Source organism: Apium graveolens, chromosome 6 (assembly GCF_009905375.1).
Source record: "Apium graveolens cultivar Ventura chromosome 6, ASM990537v1, whole genome shotgun sequence".
Lineage (NCBI taxonomy): Eukaryota > Viridiplantae > Streptophyta > Magnoliopsida > Apiales > Apiaceae > Apium > Apium graveolens.
Window position 1 is genome coordinate 278942419 of NC_133652.1, and position 23746 is coordinate 278966164.

Consider the following 23746-nt stretch of genomic DNA (forward strand, 5'->3'; position numbering starts at 1 on the left):
ATTAAATGAAATTGTTACTTATAATTTTGTATTTTCATGCCCTTATAATATTCATCTCCAAATTCTAATTATTTCTATTTACTTGATTACATTTAATAGAATTTTAAATTTAATGTAAGAACTAATTTGATAGAATATTCCATAAATCTGACAACTATTTTTTCTATCTTTTTTTTAAACAAAAAATAATTTTTTAAGTTTAAAAAAACTATATTCCTTAAGTTATATGGATAAAATAAGTTTTTATAATTACATGAAAAAATTGAAGATATTTATTTTATTTACATGTAAGTAAGGATCTGTAAAAATATTAATATTTATTTTAAAACTAGTCGTAATAATATTTATTTATTTAAAAAATTTACTTTGATATTAAAAATTGAAGATTTTAATGTTCAAAATTTGTTCATATATTTATAACAATAATTTGATGTAGTGTTATAGTTAAAATTTTGTAATGCATCTTCGCCCCTCAAGAGGGTCATTTTAGTTCAAATTTGGGTAAAAATAAATAATTAAGTTTTAAGGTGCAAAGTATGTGTAGTTTAAGTAAAAAAAGCTTGCCTTGCTCGAGGTAAGGAAAGCCCTTGGGCCAAGGCAAAAGGCTTGCCCTCAAGGTAAATAAATGATTTTTGCATGAAGGTTAGGGGAATATTTATCAACATAGTGGTACTTGGGGAAATAATGGAAGAATGGAGTAAAGTGGGATAGATCTTACGAGTTTTTTCCAAATAGCATCAAATATCGAGTAATTTGAAAATATAAATGTAATGAAAATTGAGGAATTGGTGAGGAATTGGTGGGTCATTTCAAATCTCTTGAAGAGAGGATGAAGTGAAAGTTTGAGAGTACAGGCGGATAAAATCTTCTCTCATAGGAAGAATTGGAAAAGTGGACAAATAAATTAAGGTGACATCATTCCACAATCAAAGATCTAGAAGTGGTCATGGATTCTGTGAGAGAAGAAGAAACAACCCTCGAACGGAGTTGATAAAGGTCATCAATAACAACAAAATAAGGATTAGGGAACCAACAAGAGTGTCAACACGACTGATGATAGTAGTACGATGAACTTTTTTAATTGTAATATATATGGCTACTATGTAGCAAAGCGCGAGAAACCACGACTTGAAAATGAGAAAAGTACGGAGCTTGAGTCTAACCTCAACCAATTCGAGGATGATGAACCCACTTTGTTGTTGACTAGATGTGATCAAAACGGAGGTGACATTATATCATTAAATAAAGAAGGTGGTTCCAAGTTTTGTCTAGAAGGGAGATATCGAGTCACACACAAATATGTGAAATTTGGATAATACCACCAGCAATCACATTATTGGGCGTCATGAAAAATTCAGTGAATTAAATGAGAACAGTATTGAAAAGGTTCATTTTGGTATGGGTCTACTGTCAATATTGATGGAAAATGTACAATCAGATTCAAGTGTAAAAATGGAGATAAACACACACTTAGAGAAGTATATTACTGTCCAATGATGTGCAACAACATTATAACTTAGGGAAATTACCAAATGATGGCAGCAAGGTGGTGCTAACGAGAGATTACTTATTGGTTTATGATGATTGTGGTAAATTATTAATATAGGTGTTGAGGTCAGGAAATACATTGTACAAAATTATCATTAAAAAATGCAATTATGTGTTTGTTGTCGAAAGGAGAAGAGCTAACTTGGATTTGGCACTCAAAATTAGGTAGTGTGAATTTTTAAGTTTTAAACACAATGTCAAATAAGGGAATGACACGAGGTCTACCAAAACTTTTCCAACCGAAGGCGAACTGAAGTAGTTAGTTTTGTCAAAACAAGTGAAAAATCATTCAAATACATTCATGATTTATGGAAGAAAAGAAGCTAGAACTGATACATGATGATCTATGTGATATTATATCTCTACCTACTTCGGATGGAAATAGAGATATATTTTTTATGGTCGATGATTACAATCATGCGATGTGGGTCTTTTATTATAAACTCAGGATCATGCACTAGAAGTGCGCACTTGATGAAAAAGAATAAAATGATATAATTAAAATATTAAGGTCAGACATGTATGGGGAGTTCACAACGAAGGACATTGAAGTTTTTTATACAGAAGCTAGTATAAAGGGACATTTGACTACACCCTAAACTCCACAACAAAATGGGGCCATAGAAAGGCTAAACATGATGGTAATCTCAATGACTAGGAGTTTTAGAAAAGAGAAAAATCTATCAGTTATGTGTGTGGATAGCTGTGAGGCATTTGGTTTATGTTTTAAACCATCTACCAATAAAGGCATTGACTAGAGATTCTTCCTATTAGCCTGGACATGTACTAAGCCTAAATTCGATCATCTACTTATTTTCAGATGTTTTACACTTATGAAGGTTTCAAATGTTGGTATGGAAAAACATGATGCCAGAATTGTGGCTATGATTTATATAAGAAAGGAACCTGGAATGAGGGATAATGGGTTATAGAGCCCAAATATGGGAATCCTACATCTCAGTCAAGATGTTGTGTTCGTGGAAGAAAAGAGGTGGAACTCGTGGTGTTCTGAGGTGAAAGTTAATCGTTTCTTTGACACATTCGTCATTGTCGATTCAAAAAATAGCACACGGGAAGAAACTGAGACGGAGATGTTGTCACCTCATTCACCGAACTCTTTGACTAATTTGTTCCTCAAGAATAAAAGTATCGGATATGAATCTCAGACATCAAGATATTTGAGCGATCCCAAAAATTTTCTATTGCTATAAAGTTGGTTTGTCGTTCTTGTTTTTAATCCTTAACCTTGAAAAGATCCTGAGTAGTAGTAGTTTGGGGTAATTATTTTATTTATATCTTACTTGCACAGGTTTAATGAGTAGTTAGTGTTAATCATGCCCTGAATTTGTACCCCTGATTTGGAGGGTATGATAGGTGTCATGTACCCAAAGACATTCAAACAAGCAAAGATCAGTAGTGAATTGAATGAAGCTATAAAATTGAGATTCACGTAATCGAGAAGAACATGACCTAGGTGCTAACATAAATTCCATTTTGGACGTAAAACTATTATTCTGAAGTTGGTGTATAAGATCAAGAAGGACAGAAATGGTGACAGTAAAATATTAGGATAAACGTTTGGCGAGTTGCTATGTTCAGAAGTTGGGGATTTATTACTATGAAGTATTCGCGCTTGTAACTTGGTTGAAACCTGTGAGATTATTATTGGTGTTAGCTGCAAAACTGGTCAGGCTTCTTTATCACTTAGATGTAACCACATTGGTTAGCTACAAAACATGGATGGCAGCTACATCATTTAGCCTTAGCTGTAAAATTTTGTCAATTTTTGAAAAGAAGTATACGTGACTAAACTCATTGGTTTTGAAAAGAAGAATGAAGAGCATATGGTATATCGGTTGTTTAAAACGATCTACGGACTTTTCCAGTCACCTGGAGCATGGTATTCACGGTCAATATATCTTGATTTGGAAATATTTTAATGTTTTAGAAGGAGATGGAGAGTGAGTTTGACATGAGTGCTAAAGCAAAACGGGCATACTACTTTGGTTTGGAGGTAAACCGTAAAAAAGGGTTCACAAAGATTAGGAAATTAGCTTATGGAAAAAGGATCTTGGAGAAGGTGAACATGCTAACTTATAAACTACTATAGATATTTTATGGAGTACAAAGTACAGATAGAAAACCATGAAAGTGGTAAATTAGTGGATTCCATATTGTACAAAAGTATCATTGGCAAGTTAACGTAACTTATACAAACCCGTTGTACATGGATATGCCTCATAAATTACACTAGAATGTTATGTAGAGGATTTTATTCAACATTAAAGACACTCCTAAATATGAATGGTTTATGGGTGCATGTACAAGGAGCTGGTAATTATATGTTGAGTGGTTACTCGGATAATGATCATGCAAGAAGCTTGGATGAAAAAAGAGTACATCTCATATGGCATTCTACTTGAATAAAAATTCATAACATGAGTGTCTGAGAAATATATGTGTGTTACTTTATCTTTGTGCGAGGCCAAATTCATGGCGGCAACGATAAAAACCACATAAGATATTTGGTTGAAGAACTTGTTCAAGTAGGTGATTGATGTGTCTAGAGGCCTTGTGATAATATATGGATGTTTTACCGGTAAAAACGGGTAAAGTAATCATACCTTCACAAGGTATATGATGTCTTCCGAAAACCTCAAGAGGTGCCTCATGGCATGGCTCCATCTGTTTTCCGGCTAGGTTTATCTTGGTATACGTCCGATGAAATAAGATATTGGCCGAACATCCTCCGTCTACTAATGCTTTCCATATCTTCTTTCACTAAGATAGAGTGAATTATCATTGAATCTTCATGGGGGTATATGACATATTCGTAGTCCCTCTTTGATGAAGTTAAGAGGCATACTCTATCTAGCATGGATGAACTGGTATAAATTATTACCTTGATGAACGTACCTTTTCCTAGAATTTTACTGTCAGGTCTGAAGGTACTGCCTCCCGAAATCATCTTCACCTCTCCGTGATATCTCTCTTCAGGTTCTCTATTTGTCTCACGTCTCTTACAAATTCATTGAGTTCTCCATCCTAGATCATTTTTTCAACCAGGCTCTTCAGGTAAAAACATTCATCAGTATTATGCCCCTTATCATAATGGTAGTCATAGTACTTATGGTCGGCCATATTCATTTTGCTTAGTCGGATGAAGCCTAGTTGTGCTTTGATTTTAAGGATAATTTGGAAGATCGGCGCGTTAAGTGGTGTAAACGCAGTTGATTCTTTATCTCTTCACCTTTCTGATTATCGATATGTTTACTTCTTATCACTAACCCTATGATCATCCCTTCGGTCTTCGTTGGACCCTCACGAGTATTCGTAGCGGCTTGAATGTCATTTATGGTTATCTCTTTGGCGCTCCTTCTATCCCTCTCGAATCTCCATCTTCCTTCAAATGTTCTCACCCCTTACATATATAATTCAAGTTTTTTTCTTTGATCGGGTCGAGTCCGATGGTCAGATATACCATGGCTTTAGTCTTGTTTAAATTGGTGAGCATACCAACTTCCTACTTTAATCTGTCTAGGTAGTCGCCTAGAGACTTGCTCGTCCTTTGCCTACGGTGTATGAGGGCTTCAGTGTCCTTCTCCCTTCGGCATAGGTGTTAGTAATCCCTTATAAATTTCCCCTTCAACAACTCGTAGAATTGATCGAATATGGGAGAAGTCACTTGTACCACAATGATGCCCCCTTTAAGATAGGTATTAAACAACTTACATAGCATTGTCTGGTTGTGGCTCATTCCAGTCTTCTACAACTAATATTTTTCATAAGGTCTTCCAGATCTCCCTTCCCATTAAACTTAGTCATCTTCGGGAATTTCGGCAGACAGCATATACCTTGCAAATGTATAATTATTTTACATTTTTTTATCGGTAATATATCCATATATATAATCACATGGCCTTTAGACACATCAATCACCTACTTGAACAAGTTCTGCAACCAAATATGTTGTGTGTTGTTGTCGTTGCCGCCATAAATTCAGCCTCGCAGGAAGACAAAGCAACACATCTCTATTCCCCCGACATTCATGTGATGAATTTTTATTCAAGTAGAATGCCATATGGGATGTAATATTTTTTCATCCACACTTCATGCATGATCACTATCCGAGTAGCCACTCACCATATAATTCCCACCTCCTTGTACATATTCCCATAAACCATCCATATTTAGGAGTGTCCTTGATGTTGCATAAAATCTTCTACAAAATGTTGTAATGTAACTTACCAGGCCTATTCATTTACCTTCTTTAAATCCCCATATAATATGAAATATATGGAAGGGTACGTATAAGGTACTTTAACTCGTCAATGATACTTTTGTACAAGGTGGAATCCACTAATTTACCACCTTCATCATTTTCTATATGTACTTTAGAATCTATATGATATCTATGTTCGCCTTCTTCATGATCTTTTTTCCGTAAGCTATTTTCCTGATACCTGTGAACCTTTTTTCGGTTTACCTCCAAACCAATGTGGTATGTCCGCTTCTGTTAAGCACCCATACCAAACTCACTTTCCATCTACTTCAATACTAGATTTCGGACATATGTTTAGTTTATAAGATAAAGTACTACTACTACTTGCACCAACAAATCATGATCTTTTGTGAGCCTATGTTGGGCTAGTCGTTACCCAAGTTGGATGCATTTGGGACAATAGGCTTCACCTTATTTCAGACTCGAAATTGGGCTTGACCTGATTTTAGAAAAGGGCTTCGGATTTTACCCGGGTTTTCACATATGGTATCAGAACTGACTTTCGAAAGCTTGATTCGTCAAGTTGTCGGAGGTGGGGACACGAAGGCTGGGGGTATTATCCCACAATGGTAAGAGGTCCGGAGGTGGGGACACGAAACCAACCGGTATTATCCCATAATGGCTAGAGAGGTACGATCTTGGTCCTATGGGCTGTCTGTTCAGGCCTGACGAGGACGTCAGAAGTTTAAGTGGAGGAGTTTGTAACACCTCAGTCCCACACCTTGGAGAGTTGGGACTGATGTTTAGTTTATAAGACAAAGAACTACTACTACTTGCACCAACAAATCATGATCTTTTGGGGGCCTATGATGGGCTAGTCATTACCCAAGTTGGCTACATTTGGGAAGGTAGGCTTCAACTTATTTTGGACTCAGAATCGAGATTTGACCCGGTTTTCGAAAAGGGCCCATGATTTGATTTGGGTTTTCACATAGATACATAGAGCGCAAATACGATGCTCTAGGTGATTGGAAAAGTCAGTAGATAACTTTTAATGGCCATATATCTTATGCTCTTCATTCTTCTTTTTAAAACCAATGGGTTTAGTCACGTATACTTCCTTCAATTAACCCTGTTTTGTAGCTATCACCAAATGATGCACCGACCAACCCTGTTTTATAGCTGATCAATGGGGTTACATCTAATTGATGCACAAGCCAACCCAATTTTGTTGCTAACACCAAAAATAATCTCATAGTTTCTAACCAAGTTACAAGCACATATACTTTATCGTAATCAATCCCCAACTTCTAAACATAGCGACTCGCCAGGAGTCTAACCTCGTATTTTCCTATATCATTATTTTCATTCTTCTTGATCTTTTACACCAACTTTAGACTGATAGGTTTACATCCAACATGGCATTTCTATTAGCACCCATGTCATGTTCTTCTCGATTGCGTGAGTCTCAATTTTTATAGCTTCATTATATTCACAAAAAACTATGCTTATATGAATTTCTTTAGTTATACGAAGCCCATCAGAAGTAGTTCATTTTAAATCTCGATTTCTTCGGTTCCATCATAATCTCGGTTTCTTCGGTTCCATCAATTTTTGGGTTCGCTGGAGTTTCTTCATACTTTAAAGTCATATCCCATATTTTTATTCTTCAAATGAATTAGTCAAAGAGTTCAATGTATGAGGTGACAATATCTCCGTCTTATTATCTTTATATGTGTAATTTTTTGAATCAATAATGATGAATGTGTCAAAGAAACGATTAACTAGCATCTCAGAATACTATGAGTTCCACCCTTTTTCATCCTCGAACATAACATCTCAACTGACAAAAAGCCTTCCCATATTTGGGCTCTATAACCCGTGAGCCTTTGTTCTAGGTTCCTTTCTAATATAAATCATAGTCACACTTCTGGCATCAAGTTTTTCCATATAAACATTTGAAACCTTGACAAGTGCTAAACATATGAAAATATGTACATGATCGAATTTAGGTTTAGTACATGTCCAGGCTTCATAAGAAGTCTCTTCAGTCAATGCCTTTGTTGGTAGATGGTTTAAAACATTAACCAAATTCCTCACAGCCTATCCCCACATTATAGCTAATATATTTTTCTCTTTTACAAAACTCCTAGTCATTGCGATTACTATCCTATTTTGCCTTCCTACGACCCCATTTTGTTGTGGAGTTTAGGGTGTAGTCAAATGTCTCTTTATACCATCTCTTACACAAAATCTTCAATGTCCTTCGATGTGAACTCCTTATATATGTCCTTCGTTAATCTTTTAATCATATTATTTTCTTTCTTTTCAGCAAGTACGCACTTCTAGTGCATGATCTTTAGTTTTTAATATAAAAACCCGCATTGCACGATTGTAATCATCGACCATAAAAAATACATACCTATTTCTGGCGAAAATTGGTGGAGATATCAGGCCACATAGATCATCATGTATCAGTTTTACTTCATTCCTACCATAAATCCTGAATGTACGTGAATGATCTGATAATTGCACTATTTAATGACAATTTTGTACAATATGTTTACCGACCTATGCACCAATGATAAAAATTTACAACAATTATCATAAACCAATAAGTACTGTCTGGTTAGCACCACCTTGCTGCCTTCATCTGATAATTTCCCTAAGTTATAATATTGTTACACATCGTTGGAATGAAATATACCTCTTTAAGTGTGTGTTCATCTCCATATTTACTTGAATCTGATTACACATTTTCCTTCAATATTGACAATAGGTCCATCACCAAAATTAACCTTTTCAATATCGGTCACATTCAATTTACTGATTTTTTCACGACGCCCAATCATGTGATTACGGGAGGTGCTATCGAAGTTCCACAGATTTATGTCTGACTCGATTTCTCCCTTATGGACAAAAGTTGAACACCCTTCCCTTTATTTAATAATACAATATCACCTCCGTTTTGATCACATCTAGTCAACAATGAAGTGGGTTCATCATCTTCGAATTGGTTAAGGTTGGACTCAAGCTCCTTACTTTTCTCATTTTGAAGTCATGCTTTCCCGCGCTCTACTGCATAGTGGCCATACATATTATAAGTATAAAACTTCATCATGTTACTGTCATGAGTCCTGTTAAGACTCTTGTTGTTTCCCTCATTCTTACTTTATTATTATTGACGACATCTGCAAACTCTGCTATTTCGAGGGTTGTTTCTTCCTCTCTTATGGAATCTATTACCACTTCTAGATTTTTGATTCTGGAATGTTGTCACCCCAATAATGTTTGTCCTCTTTGCAAATTCTTCTTGTGTTAGAACATTTTATCCGCATGCACTCTCAGACTTTCCATTCATCCTCTCTTGAACGGCTTTGAAATGACCCACCACTTCCTCAATTTTCAATACTTTCATATCTCCAAATTGCTTGACATTTTATGCTATTTAGAGAAACTTATCAGGTACCACTCATAAGATCTTTCTAACTGCACTCGATTCTTCCATTGTTTCTCTAAGTACCCATATGTTGATCACTATTCCGCTCAACTTCATACAAAAATCATTTACTTGACCTATTTCCTTCATGATTAGGGATTCAATCTCTCCCCGTAATGTTCGAAATTTTGCATTCTTTACTTATTCCGCTCCCATAGACATTGTTTTAATCACATCCCAGGCTTTCTTAAAAGTTTCTTTCTCAGTAATGGTCAATTATTTACCCTCTGGAACACCTTGTATATCGCTGTGAGGGCTACCTGTACCATTTTCTCATCCACAGTTGCCTTGACATCCTTCAAATCCTATTTGAGAAACTAAGAGGTCCCTGCTTTTTTGGTTGGGGAGACAGGGAGAGGGGTGAGAAAGAGATACTTGTAGAATGGGGTATTTTACATGTAAATGATTCCTATTTATTGGTTAGTCTTATACTAACCTTGTACTGAAGAAAACATAATTAAATTTTAAATCATTTATAATATAGGCTCATATTTTACATAACATCTTGGTGATGATTGAAAACTAGCTCACATATTTTGTATGAAAAGACAATAAGATAAATATCATTTATTATCTTCAAGGAGATCATTTAGGATTGTACTATACTTTCTATTTATCCCGGATATTAAACAAACCAAAGTATAAACTTTCAAATGTTGGTTCAGTTGAAGACCGTTGTGGGTTATTTAATATTTTATAGTTAACGTATTCTATATATACTAGTGTATATACTCATTTTAGGGAGTACCCTCGAGTATACATCATAGCTTTATGAAAATACAATTATGCATTTGTTGAATATGATTTCATATTATGTTCTAGCATTAATCACATACGTGTATTTGTAATTGGGTTTATTAGTTGAGTTGTACTTTTCAAGTAACTTGTATTTTTTAAGGTGCACAATTGTTATTAGTGAGTAGGAAGTTTGGGAAAAGAGGACTTAGGGAATTAGTGTGCTATAAAAGGTTGTAATTAAATAGTATAAGTTGCGCAAATAATTTGATTAACGTAACACGATTATGAGCAAGTTAATATCGGTGATAAGTTTTTGAATCTTATGATCGTGATTTGAATCTTGTGATCGTATCAATTCAGTGATTAATGATATATTCTCTTTGAAAGTACAACCACGTAGCCCATTAGGCAACATGGTCCAACTTGCCTAAATTTCACTGTTTTATTTTATTTGTTGTTACTTATATTCTGGTTGCATAACGATCCTGTGCTCTATGAAAGCATATAATTAATAGACCGTAATAAAATGTTTTCTCGACAGATTGACAATTATTTGATAATATTTGACAATCTATGTCAGCGAGAAATAACATCTATTCACCCATCTAAGTGTGCATTTAATATAGAGGGGAAGACAAAATATACCATATAAATGAATAGTGAATGAAAATAAGAATGAAATATTTTGTAATCAAATAAATTTGAAAGTATATTACCTACATGAATAAAGAACACTGGTGAAGCTTGGAATGTAAATTTCCCCAACATTTTCTCATTGTCTATAGAAACATTTGATAACATATGTAAGAAATTTTGGAAAAAAATGTTTAAAATCAGTTTAATAGAGTAAAAAAATTGGATTAGTTTATTACAAGGTAATGTTTTTAAGGTGGCTTATAACACCCAAATCAACTAAGTTTTGAATCACATTCAATCCATATCTTAAAAACAAAATTATATATGAATCAAGATTAATTTTTCATAAGGGAATTGTCTAAAAGAGGATAAATAACTTGATAGTATTCACACAGAAAACTAATCTAACTATATATGGCCACACCACAATTGTAGGAAAATTATTCATCTAGTTTTGAACATTATCCATAAAATGAATTCAATACATAAGTTTAGGCATGGCTTATCCTTAATAATTAAAATAATTAATTTCGGCCATGAATTTCCTTTACTTAATAAAAAATTTGAGAAAAATCTACAAAGTACTAGGTTGTACAATTCTTGTTAGGAAATTTGTGATGGTTTCTATAAACTTTAGTTTATTAAAAAAATTCATTATAGCCATTATAACATGACAAACACCAAGAAGCAAAAACTTAAAATTGGTATCATCTAGATGTGGAACCTCATATGTTTAGTGAATATAAGAAATTAAGCATTACAAAAGTTTCATAACAATATATAAAAAGTGGCTATTACTTTCAATTCTCACTAACTCATATAATAAGCTAGGTTCTTATTAACTTTTGTTATTACCTGACTTCTAGATCAAGATGGGAAAACATATACCTTCTAAAGGTAAAATTAGTGTTGAGGGATCACAAAATTATTAGTGTATCAATGAACAACTTTTAAAGGATTACAAGATTATATTGTATTTCACACTTAATAAGACACTTTTATCAATATATAAGATGTAAACAATCCTAGGATTTATCACAAAATTGGGTAATGAACCAGAAAGTCTCGTAGCTGTGTCGCACAAGCCATTTAGGAGAGGATTAGTGTATTGAAATGAAGATATTTTAGGGCTGGGTTGAAATGAGGTTCCATATACAGGAGAAAACCATATTGTGAAAAAATTTAGGGTTTTTAGTTGCTTGTTGGAATTAGATGTTAGGTCCAATTTAAAATATATTGGGCTTAGATTAAGATTAGGTAAGTATACTAATAAGAATTAGGATGTGTTATAAGTTAGGCTCTTTTGTGATGTTATTGACTCATTCACGCAAAAAGAACAAATAAATTTACCTACAGTTCTATCTACACTAAATTCTTGTATTCTTAAACTTACTATTTCCTTAGCAAGATTTGTTCATCATCTATTTAAATTAAAATTTATACTCTCTATTCAATATTTTATTTATTTATAATTTTTTTAATATTAAATTATTATATTTTCACGAATTAAAATTATTGATGTATTTTTTCGTTTACTGTAATATAATTTTAATTGTTGAGGTTAACATTGGTAATAGTAACTAAAATTAAATTTCATTATTATTCAAGACTACAATTTTCAAAATTATTTATACTTGTGCATGTTTGTATTAAATAAAATTGTCGGTTATAATTTTGTATTTTCATGCCCTGATGATCTTCGTCTCCAAATTCTAATTATTTATATTTACTGAAATATATTTAATAGATTTTTAAATTTAGTGTAACAACTAATTTGATAGAATTTTCCATAAATCTGACAACTTTTTTCTTTCTTGTTTTTTTAAACAAAAAATAATTTGTTACATTTAAAAAAAGTATATTCCTTAAGTTATAAGGATAAAATAAATTTTTATATTTACCTGAAAAATTGAAGATATTTATTTTATTTACATGTAAGTACAGATCTGTAAAAATATTAATATTTGTTTTAAAACTAGTCATTATAATATTTATTTATTTAAAAATTTTACTTTGATATTAAAATTTGAAGATTTTAATGTTCAAAATTTGTTGATATATTTATAATTATAATTTGATAGTGCATCTTCCCCCCTCAAGAGGGTCATTTTAGTTAAAATTGGGGTAAAAATAAATAATTATGTTTTAAGGTACAAAGTATGTGTAGTTTAAGCAAAAGAAGCTTGGGTTGGTGAAGGTATGAAAAGGGCTTGGCCATGGCAAAAGGCTTGTCCTCACCAAGGAAAATATGGAATCCCCATGAGAAGGAAAACATGGGATTCTCCATAATTTTGAGAAGATGATAAGAGATATTTACTCATATATTTTTTGTAGGTACTTTTTAAAGAATTTCTTCATTGAATAGGTAGAGGTGGATGTCTATAAGGGCAAAGGCCACCAAAGATACACTTCATCTTGAGCCGGTGTAAGGACTCCGAAGGATCATCATACTCGGTCGGCCCAAACCTAATGAACTGTGCCTTGGTAAACTCTGCCCATGTCATCGGCCCCTTATCTTTGCAAACTATTTGTGCCACTGTAAGGCGATGTCGTCAAGATGAAAAGAAGACAAGCTGACGCGGTCACCATCTGTTACATTTTGGAACGAAAAAATATTTTTCAGCCTGATTAACCCACCCCGTAGGATCATCACCACTGAATTGGGGAAAATGGCTCTTCAGGTAAGGTTTTGTTTCCTTTCCAATGTTGTTACCTTGGCTGGACCCAGAAGGTGAGGCTATATCCTTCTCTTTAATGGTCTGGACATCAATCATCAATTGGTGGAACATAGTAGTAAGTTTTTCAAGCGCCTCATTAGTACTTTGCTGGAAATGTTCAAAAGATTGTTTACGTGTCTCTATCGGATCAGGACCCCTCTGATACCACTGATATGGTGGCATCAACGGTTGTTCCAATAGCCAAGAAATAAGAGAGAAAGTAGAAGAATGCAGAGGGAGAGTTGGGACAATTTTCTCATATCCATTTCTCAAAATAGCACAATTATATAAAGAAAGAAACTACTACTATTCCTAATAACTAGGGAACTACTCAAAACGTGTGCATCTCCATTATTTCCTCTATTTTAGAAACAACCAATACTAACCCAAACTAATTCAAAACACTGTGTTGCCGGCTTAATGCACATAACACTAAACTATTACTAGAAGCAACTTAACACAATGGTCGATGAACACTTGTTTAAGAAAGAAAGAGACAACAATTTAAAAATTTAAACCATTGTCTCAATACTTAATAACAACAATTTTATAAAATAACCTTTATTTTAATTTATTACACATAACAGTTTAAAAATATGAACCATTGTCACCACACTTGTTTTAAGATGAAAGAACAACAATTTGAAAATAAGAACCAGTTTATATACATAACGGTTTACCAGCACCCTTGAGAAAAAACAGTTTCTAATTTTTTCAAATATTTGTTCCAGGCCTCCTCAAACTACGATTTCTTTTATTCATGTTTTTTCTGAATGATTGTGCATAAGAGTTTTATACAAAAGCATTTAACCCAGATTTTCACAGACTACCATTTATTTACAAAAATGTTTTATATCGACGATGGTTTTATTCACTTTTTCAGTGACTTTCACACAATTCAGAAGTGTGGATAATAATTTTGTGGGTTTCTTAACTATTCACTATTTTAATCTAATAAACAAATAAAAGTTATATAAGATATATGAGACAAACAATCCAAGAATAAGGGTTCTTCAATGGCTATCATGAATGTCTAATTTGTGTTATTTTTTTGTTAAAAATAATCCTTCTAATGTTTATAAAATACTCTCCCAAGGTAGATTATAGTGCCTACAACTATCCATTTACTACAAGAAAAAGTCGAATAGACGTCACACATTAGACATTAGTTGTTGATGCCGCTGATGTTAAAAGAATTAATAACATCATCTCGTATTTTTATGATGTCTATGTTGTTTTAAAATATCAGTTATTCTAAAACTGATGTCTAAAGTTGCAAAAAAAAAAAATCACTCCCCGCCCACTTTGTTTTTGTTTCCACCTTAGCCAAAAAAATATCCCCCTTGGCAAATATTCTCCCCCGCTTTTTGTTTTTCCCCCACGAGACACATAACTAAAAAAACTAAAAACTAAAAAAAATGAACTCACAAGCTGTCTCTCTCATCCGACTCTCTCACCCCACCATCATCATCCCCACCACTCACCACCCCCACTCACAAACATCACCACCGCTCTGCTCACCACCATCATCTCCACCATCTCTCTCCGTTTTTCTATGCTAAGCTGGTAAGAGGATAACCTTGAATTATGATCTTCTCTACTTGGTTATCATTTTAGAAACTCGAATTGGTAAGTGAATTTACTATGTTATTTTGAAATATGGTCTTCTCTGAGAGTAGTTTTCAATTGGGGTTTTTTGAAATCGAAACCCTAAATTTTTTAAATTTGGTTTTTTTTTGAAATTGTAACCCTGATTTACTTATTTGAGTATGTTTAATAGATTTGACGTTTCCGGAGATGATATTAGTATTGGTACATCACTGCCTCTTATTATTTATTTGCTGCTTCAAATTTTATATCTGATGATGAGCTATAGATTTACTAGAATAATTTTGAATGGTTGCATAAATAAGGAACTACATATGTATGTGATAGTTTAAGTACATGTGCAAGAAAACTGATCCAATCTGTGATCTTTTTGTTTATTTTGGTTTTATATTATGACCTTTTACTTGCCTTTTAGTTTGGATCTAGAGGAATGAACATCTAAAAGCTTGTTTGTGCTGGTCTACTGGATCTTTCCTGCAAAAGTTCGTCACTGATTAATGATTTATCACATATTCATATTTTAAATAGCTCATTTTGCTTTAATTTTGTGGAAAGTTAAAACAGATGTATGTGCCATGCTCTGTAGTTGACAAAACAAAAAAAATTTTGAACATTATGACCTGATTTAGTTTTGGTTGAGTCTTGTATGTGTCATAAAATAACATGTTGTTAGTTAAAACTTGAATATGGATACTACTTTCAGTATTGTGATTTTTGTATTATTGTTGCAATGATTTTGTATGGGCTGCTAAGAACCTGATGCTTATTAACAGGATTCTCGGGGATGAATGATGTGGGAAATTCAGATCTTATAATAAGACTAGTACATGATTAAGCTCCCCAATGAATAGGTTGGGTGATCATATGAATTTCTCATCTAGGCCTTCTTCTCACTCGAGGTTCATGTCTCTGAGTCGTGTTAATGCAAATGATTCATACTTAGCCAATGGACATAATGGAGGAAATTCCAATAGGGCTATGTCTCTAATTTACACAATGGTCCTACCAGCAATAGCTTAGAAAGAAAGAGAGATGGTGAAGTGAAGATGTTATCCAATATGACTGGACTGGACAAGCAGGTATATGAACGGTGTTTATTTAGTATTTATTTGTTCTTGTTAGTCACTTGAATTACTTTCTTTTCCTGGTGTACTAGAATGATGATTTGAACAATTACACATCTGGTTTAGTTCACCAACCGAACTTGCCAATCACTTCTGCTGAAATGGCAATAATGGAGAATTTTCTGTAGTTTCAGCAAGACTCCATTCCATCTAAAATTCGGGCATAAAAGAGGCTTTGCAAGTCATCCGCGAAGCATTGCAGAGAGGGTAGGTCTAATGAACCATTGCAAGAAAATTACAGATGCCCTAGTATGCAAATGTGTACCTGCACTGTGTGGTAGTTATACAAAGTGGTGAAGGATAGCTGGACTCTCTGTTTTTATCTTGTTATTCTTTTCTGCTGTATACACTGACATGTATAATGAAAAATACTTCAGGGTTTTTTTCTAGAATATTTACCTGTTGTAAGAAGCAATAAGTACCTAGATAGCAACTTAGTTTCTTCTCAGTTATTATTGGTACAAACCTAGTATGTTAGTTGGTTTCCTTTTTTCATGGTACTAACCTAGTTTTCTTTAGTTCGAACTTGTAGCAAGATGAATCTTAATTATTTAAACAAAATAAGATTAAATAGCTACCTGCTTCCTAGTAGTACTTAGAGCTGATTTAGTGTAGACTATTGTTTCTCATACCTGTTCATTTTGTAGGTTATGTTAATCCAGGTGAAATACAGAGGCCAAGAAAACTTGCTGCCTTCCAGATAAAGGCTCTGGAACATGCATTATCTTGTAAGTTAATGCCATATATGTTGCACTTGCTTTACTGTAGGAGTGTTTATTGGCCAATCCTAGTGCTTGTAGTTATTCAGAGATGTCATTTAATCATGAAGTTGATAACCTTTCATGCCTTAACAAGTTGATAACTTCAAAAATAGAAAGAGTGCTGAAATACTGAGATGCAAACACGCATTTTAATGAATTAATAATGATGTCAAAAAACAATTGTACATCACTTTTAAAGAAGAAAAATTGATGTCAAAAAAGTTAATGTACATCATTTTTGATAAAAAAAACTGATGTCAAAGATAGACATATTCAAGTATAAATTGAACATAGACATCACTTTGTTTGGGATATAATTGATGTCTATGTGCAACTATAGACATCACCTTTTATTGAATAAATCGATGTTTAATATCTGATTTTACATCACCTAAAAGAAAATATATGCTGTCTATGTGGTAAAAAACATAGCTCATTATATGTTTAATCTACTGTAACAAGTGTAATTTATTTATTAAATTATTTATTTCTAACATTTTTTGTAAAAAAACAATGCATGGACATCAGTTTTTTCAAGAAACGATGTCTAAGCCAGTAAAAAAATCGTATTATGGATGATGTCTAGAATAGACATCACCGACATCAACATCGATTGCCAAACATCATAGACATCGGCCAAAAACCCATATCTATGGACTTTTTCTTGTAGTGATTGAACGCCACTCCCATGGTCATAAAAAATACAATTATAGACTATTAAAACCCAAGAATTATAAGTTTCACAATTCTTATATCAATCTCCCCATCTAATAATTAAATTGTGTCTATTATATCATGTACTAGAATTACAACTCCTCTCTTGATTCGTTGTAACTCCTAAAGATTCAATTAGAAGTTAGATACTCCCCTAATTGTATAAAGTGTTCAATGAAAGATTAACGATAATAAAAAAATTACAATATAATCAAACACACATTTTACGCCAACTGAATACTACCAAACTCTTGGATTAATGAATTAGCTACTCATGATAAGAAAAAAAAATGTATATTAACAACACTAACCATGAGTTTAAGAATTGATGCACAAAGAATATAACTTTAAAGTTCCTTCGGAATCTTGATGAATCCCTTCACTCCTTCTTCCAATCTCCCTCTCTAGATGCTTCTATCGCTTCTCTCAAGAATATGGCTAAATTTATTATATACTATATTAGGTTATGGTTTTTTCTATAAAATATATAAAACCTAATATATAATAAAGAGTTTCAATGCTTTTCCCAAAATAAATTGGACTTTGATGTAAAATTTGTAGCCTGTCTTTCAGGCCTGATTCTGGGCTGCTCCAGTTGGATACTTGATGATGGACCACTTCTAAACCATACATAATTCTATTAGCTTTGGATGAGCTGTAAGATCTCCCAATTCTGATTTCTAGAACTCAAGTTAAGGCCCAAACAGTGATGTATGCGTGTGCAACCAAATAAATCCGAATTTCCTTATCATTTAGGTCCAAATAAGCCCAATTCCATCTAAAGTTGGAAATTCTCTATTTTCTGTCAAAAAAAAATTAAACTTTAATTAATATTATCTAATTAATGATATAATATTATTAATATAAGAATAAAATCCTTTAAAATATATATTCTATCAAATATCCCCACACTTAGTATTTTGCACGTCCTCGTGCAAACTGATATAGTAAACTACTAACTAATACCACTTTCGTAAGGTGATCACGGTTGCATTTGGCATATACAATAATCCTTTAAAACCCGAGGGTAGCCCTAGTGGACGAGTAAGGTCTCGTGAGGGTCTATAGTGAATGTACCCACAAAAATTCCATTTAATCTATGAAATGTGAAACTACATGAATGCACCTAAATGATATACTATACAAAGGATATCAAATATAATAGTTTATACCAAGTCAGATATTACCTTCAGAATATGTAACAAGTTTAGACACATCACACTCACACTACACTATGACCACATAACGGACACAAGTACATATGTATTGATACGATACTACTATATAACTATATATGGTTTTTTATGCTCAGCCTAAGGTTAGGTGGCTCCTCAGTGCAAGTGAGTTACGACCGCCGTAAGACTTCACAAGCTCGGTCTAAAGGTTGGGTGGCTCTTAAGTGTAAGTTAGTTACGACCGCCAAAAAACTTTGCAAACCATATTGTACACTCGTAAATATTTAAGTGGCTTATTTAATTGTGTAATGGTCGAGATCCCTAAAGATTTATGCACTAATACCCATATAGCGAGTGTTGGGTCAACAATCCCAAACGATAAAAGGTTTTCAGTTACTAGGCACAAAGTCCCCTCAAACTTAAGCGTTTACATACGAAGCTCAAAAGGGAATAGTCAAAATTCTAATAATCAACAAGAGGATACCTTTTAAGAAATAAGGATATCTGAGTATTACTTCTAGAGCATAATGAGTCGTGTCAAGAAATAAATTTTGCACTTGTGACACTACGCATGTAACATCGTTAAAACGTGATCTTATAAAGAACTAGTAAAAAACAAGCTACACATATTAACATCATCGGTCACTGACTTGGACTACTACTAAAATGATATGCAATGGAATGCACCTACATGGTACAATGCAATTTTTTGTTTAATTTGTTTATTTTTTTTACTACTAATACATCACCATATAACTCACACACATAAACACACCCCCAACATAGCATGTTTCTTGTCCCAAAGGAACAATAATTATCATCCCATAATAGCATAGAAATATTTTACTATACAATAAAGACCATACATAATGAAAGAAAAATAAGAAGACTCTCATGACGAATATCACCGTCGAGATGGTGGGATGAAACCCACATGTGCCAACTAAGCATCCAATTTGAAGTGGTAGAGCCTCCTCGTTGATCAAATGACACATAGTTTTTCACACTCAAACTAGATGTTTTCACTCGCTGTTTCAAAACCCCACTCTATGTTCCTTTTTTTTTTGTTTTGTTATTTTTACTTATACATAGTATCCTAAGAAAAATCTGAATAAAAAAATAAATGTATATAAGATAGTCCACCTTTAATTGGAGTCCTCGGAGTCCATATATGTTCTGCAAGTAAAATATAGCTTAAAATATTGCAAAACATATTTTTTTTCGACAAACATCACTATTCTATCAAAAATCTTGTAGATTGCATACATTTTACAAGCAGAACATTGCAAAAATATATATTCTACAAAACATGTTTAGTTTACAGAACATAAATGTTCATGTTGCAGAACATATTGCAGAACATACATATTGTACCGTAAATATATGAGATTTGCATGATTTTGTTGAAGTTATGCTATTTGTGTAACATGTTTTGCAAAATAACACGTTTTACAATATATTTTATTTGCAGAACGTAGATGGACTCCGAGGACTCCGATAAAAAGGTGGACTCCATAGAACTCACCCCTATATATATATATATATATATATATATATATATAAATATACAAAAAAGTCTACATAATATATGTATTAGTAAACTATAAAATAATGTACAAATACATATAAAAGTAATAAAATAACAACAACAATAATAATAATAATAGTAATAATAATAATCTAAGAATAATAAAACTAATAAATAATGTACATAATATATATATATATATGAACAAGCAACATAAATAATGTACATAAATTTTTTTTTTAAACGAACAAGAGATCAAGGCCTTTAGAATAGGGGTCAAGCCCTTCAGAATGCTGGTAAAGCCCTTGAGAATGCTGCTGATTTTGTAAATGACTAAATTTTCTTTCATCTGCACAATCCAACAACTTAATATTAATAGATATACATAATTATGATTAATTTATGACTATAATTTCACAATTAACATCTTAGGTTGTCTCCCAAGGAGCATTTTCTTTAATGGCATTAGCTTGACTTGTACATGCAACTAACATTATCAATGTGGTGAAAAAGTTAATAAATACACATAACTATGAATCATTAATATAATTATAATGTGCAAACATACCTTTGATCCACAAAAATATAAGAAAATTTTATTGATCCTCACTTGCATAAGAGACCTCAAAAAATCAAAATAACTAGAAAAGTTATCAGAATAATCATTATAAGTGCGACTCATAAACTCCTCCCAAATTGGATCTTTATATTCATAGGCAAGACTTTTAATTTTATCAATCTTAAATTTCTCCCCAATTTTAATTGGACACTCATCACTATTTACTTCGTCTACCAATTTTTTAAACTCAATAACATTCTCTATAATTGGTAGAATTTCAACTACATCCAAATTATCATTATCACACATGGTACTATAGTCAACTGAACAAGTAGTCTCATCAAATACAAAATTATCATCAATTGCTAAACAAGAATCATGGATTGTTGGAAAATTGACATAAGGAGGAACTTGAAGACAACCATCATGCTTCACAAGTTGAACTTCCTTAATAAAACATTTATTTTTAGCATTCTCATTGCACCAACCTATTGAATACATATGAAAAATATGTGCTAGAAGGGTATCGAGTATAATATGAGTTGTAACAATTGAATGAGTTCACCTGATACCCATTAAAATCCTGAAAAGAATAAAAACTTTGATATCATTCTTGATTATTGATGAAATCTTGAGCGTTATCCCAACCAAAATTGTTATTCATGTCATCTCCTCAACTCAAAACTTTACGTTGTCTACCTCAAAGAAACCTGTAGACACACCAAAGAAAAACAAAAAGATGGAAGAAATTATATACAAAGAAAAAAATCCATACTACAAGAAACAAATAACTCAAAATCAATATGCTCCCTTCCTGGCAGCGGAGCCAAATTGTTGAGTGTATTTTTAGAAGTTCGTTATCGGGCAAGGACGGATATCAACACCAATTTCAAGTCTTTTTTCTCTTACAATTCAGAAGTGTGGATATTAATTTTATGGGTTTTTTAACTATTCATTATTTTAGTCTAATAAACAAATAAAAGTTATATAAGATATATGAGAGAAACAATCCAAGAATAAGGGTTGTTCAATGGCCATCATGAATGTCTAATTTGTGTTATTTTTTTGTTAAAAACAATCCTTCTAGGGTTTATAAAATCTTCTCCCAAGGTAGATTATAGTGCCTACAAATATCCATTAATCCCATTCCCATTGCCATACAAAATACAATTATAGATTATTAAAAACCTAGAATCATAAGTTTCACAATTCTCATATCAATCTCCTGATCTAATACTTAAATTGTGTCTATTATATCAGGTACTAGAATTACAACTCCTCTTCCAATTCGTTACAACTCCTAAAGATTCTTTATTTTCTGTCATAAAATATTAAACTCTAACTAATAATATATAATTAATGATATAATATTATAAATATCAGAATAAAATCCTTTAAAATATACATAAATATATACTCTATCAAGAACAAGATGTCCACAAAAATATAACATTTTTTAAATCTAGATTAACAAAGGCATCAATTAAACTAATGCCTTATGCAATGCCAAACATGGAAAAGATTAAGATAAAAATAATAAGAGGTGCAACTGATGCCTCCATTGATATAGGAAAACAATGTAATATGAGTAATCACGTATGAGCCCAAAAATCCAATTAGCTTTAGGAACCAATAACTGTTGAGAAATACATGATCATCGACTACATAACAAACACACAATACCATATTACTAGTAGAGAGTAGGTCGGTCTTGAGTTTTGTAATTAACAGTTATTATTTATCAAATTTTAATATACCACAATCCTTTAACATAAACAAAGATAGAATATTTTTTTAATGTTCTAATTCGGGCCATTTAATCTATTTTGCGCAATTTGTCGGAATTTATGTAATTTTTATGGAGTGACGTAAACTTTTTACAAAATAATCATCAAATTAACAAGTGGAAGAGCAAACTTGTTGACTTGATATCATGTAAATAATGTTTGATCACCCAACAATGAACTAGACATTACAATTGTATAATTAAAGATATAAGTTAAAAATATTTCTTTAGTATCACACAGCAGTGTTAAAACTTTTAAAAACCATGTATACAACACTAAACATATGATCATAACAATACAATAAAATAAACTAAATAAACTATAAGTGTTGACATACCCAAAAAAACCTAATATGACTATAGAAAACAATGACAAATCAAATTACGGAAACAAACCTACCAGAGCATAATACATTGACAGTTGACTGATAAATAGGCCTCCACCAAAACATAGTAGGCATTAACATCTTTGGGCTTTTGAGTCATCCGCCCAAAACTGTTTATCTATAGGAACCTCCAACAATGGAAAAGTACCTCCATTTGAGAAAATATTCACACACTTTCTTCTCAACCTGATGCAAAGAAACATTATTAGTGCATCTAACTTTAATAGTCTAGCGTCTTAAAAAATAAAAACTTATACCATAACTAAGTTAAATTTAATGTTTTATAAATTAAACACCTAACAAAATATACATATTATATAATCAAATAAAATAAAATACAAAGATTGTAAAATACATCTTACCATGAAATTAATGACTCTATTAATCATATAATATGGATATTTTTAAAATTTACAAATCACTGGGACAAACAAGTGCTAGTTTATACTTTTATTCAAAAAAAGAAAACTCGTAAAATAATTTATGAACTATCATAAATAATAATGGACTCGTAAAACTGTTTATTCATTTTGCAATAATAATGGACTTGAATTTTGGAAAGTATTTGACAAAATAGTGTCTTTATGTAGTTCTCAGCCTTTTTGTGCTTGTCACAATTTTATTTAGAAAAAGTGTCTAGTGAAAATTTGTTAGTAAAAAAGCAAGTTTATAAATATAAGGATAATTTTCAATAATAAATTTACATTACAATAGAAAATCATAAAAAATATTCATTATAACTATG